The sequence below is a fragment of the Camellia sinensis genome, chromosome 8 (assembly GCF_055761805.1).
Source record: "Camellia sinensis isolate YWXY chromosome 8, ASM5576180v1, whole genome shotgun sequence".
Taxonomy (NCBI): Eukaryota; Viridiplantae; Streptophyta; class Magnoliopsida; order Ericales; family Theaceae; genus Camellia; species Camellia sinensis.
Window position 1 is genome coordinate 191286440 of NC_138968.1, and position 2326 is coordinate 191288765.

Here is a 2326-nt window from a genome sequence, read left to right on the forward strand (position 1 = left end):
ATCACTACTGTCATTGAGTTCTAAAGCCTAAATCATCCACCATAGAGATTATATATAGTCTAAGAGAATGAAAACATTAGGAATCAGTAAAATGCACATAGGGCATGCACTTGGAATTCATGCTTACGCATCAACCTCACATCAAACTGCAACATGTAACGCCTTCCCCGGTTTGGGTAGTGTTAGCCGGCGGAGGTGGTGGTCCTAGTGGAAACCCATGACCCGATGGCTCTTGCAGGGGTTGATACTGACTCCTCGATTGAGGACGGTCCCCATAGCCCCCATAATGGAGATGCCTATTGTCTCCATAGAAAGTGTGTCCTCCATAACTGCCTCCGTGGTAGCCATTTCCTCCACACCCTCCATAGTAGCCGCCGCTGCTTTGTCCTCCCCAACCGTAATAACCATCATGTTCATTGTTAAAACCTACTCCACTACACCTACTCCACCTACTCCACTACACAACTCCACCTACTCCACCTACTCTCCACCCACATCTCCTATATAAAGGAGACCAACTATGTACATATAAATCAATCAATAATATCACATACAATTTATTCTCTCTCTATTTCTCTATACATTAATTCTAACAGTCTCTCTATTTCTCTTTATACATTAAATTTAACATGGTATCAGAGCAGGATTAGAACCTAGTATTTTCGCTTCACCGGCGGGCGGCAATCTCACCTTAGCCGTCCGCCGGACCTCAACCTATTCCGTTTATTTTCTACACATACCTTCCCATCGTTGCCCAAATACTCTCTCCCTTACACTTTGTCCTGACTCTAATTGTTAGAGACTGCGACGATGCGGTGGCGTCTTCGCTGCCGGTTTAGTTGTTGAGGTGGGATTCGCTGCCGTCGGGCTCCCTACAGCTTCGCCACTGCCGCATTGCCTTCTTCGCCTCTCTCTCTTCTTTGCCTCCTTGTCGTCGCTCCTCGCCATCGCCTTCTTACCTCCTCTCTAGATCTTTGCCGGCGGCGTGTCTAGTTCAATCGTTGACCTCCAAATCTAGATCCCAGAGATCAGCAACGATCCACACCAACATGGCGAACACAATGGCTCGGTCCTTTCTGCAAGTGGCAGCCACAGAGGAGGTCGCTCCCCCGCCTAGAGTCGTTCAGATCGAGGGTCTGGTTATACTGAAGATTATCAAACACTGCAAGGAGCTTTCCCCAGCTCTTGTCACAGGGCAACTTCTTGGGTTCGATGTTGGCAGTGTTCTTGAAGTTACTAATTGTTTCCCTTTTCCAATTCGGGATGAAGATGAGGCGATTGAAGCAGATGGTGCCAATTATCAGCTTGAAATGATGAGATGTTTGCGAGAAGTTAATGTGGATAATAATACTGTTGGGTGGTACCAATCAACTCTGTTAGGATCTTTTCAGACTGTGGAACTGATTGAGACCTTTATGAATTACCAGGAGAATATAAGACGGTGTGTCTGTCTTATCTATGATCCTTCAAAGTCTTCCCAGAGATGTGTGGTATGGATTTGATTACTGCACTGGTCTTTCTGCCTCCACCTAATCAACGGTCAAGATCAATCTAGGACCCATCCACGTGCTTTGTGTTTCGTTTTGTTGCATGTCTTTGATGTGATGATGACTTTGGGAGAGTTATTGTCCTCTTTTGCACAAACCCATACCTCTTTTTCTTTTTCTTCTGAAGCAACTAAACCAATCTTCACCTTTTTCTTTTCTCTCACTTTACTTTTTCCACCACCCACAACCCATTATCATCACCATTCCACCAATAATAATATATATATATATATATATATATGTCTCTTTTTATTCCATCACACCAAACTTATTGGGCCACCCCACCCACGTTGCTCCCCTTCCTTTATTTTATTTTATCTTTTTTTTTCCATTAAAAAAAAAACAAAAAAAAAAAATTTCCCAACACCATTGCTGTTTTTCACAAATCCGTGTGATAAAGATTTGCACACCAAACCTTCCCTTATTTTATTCATCTCAGGGATCAACCCCGATCACAATTACACACACAAAAAAAAAAAAAAAAACCCACACACACACCCACCCACAGGCGGGATTTTTTCCTTATCCCTTCTCTACTCTGCCGCCGGTCTCTTCTTCTTGCCTCCGTCCTGGACGGCCCTTGACGGTGTTGCCTCCGTGTTTCCCACGCTGCCGAGCCCGTTCCCTTCCCCCTGCTCCTCCACTGCAGCATATGGCGGACCTCCAAATCGGAACATAACGGTGGCCTTCCGCTTCAGCTCCTTGTTTTCCGCTTTTAGCACACATATCTCTGCTCGCGCATCCTTATACATGCGCTGGAGCAGAGCCAGTTGGGCGTT

At 45.3% G+C, this 2326-nt stretch overlaps 1 pseudogene; it reads left to right on the forward strand.

The window, feature by feature from the left end:
- Positions 1 to 1049: 1049 nt before the first annotated feature.
- LOC114323624 (eukaryotic translation initiation factor 3 subunit H pseudogene) lies at positions 1050 to 1502 on the forward strand (annotated as a pseudogene).
- The last annotated feature ends 824 nt before the right edge of the window (positions 1503 to 2326 follow it).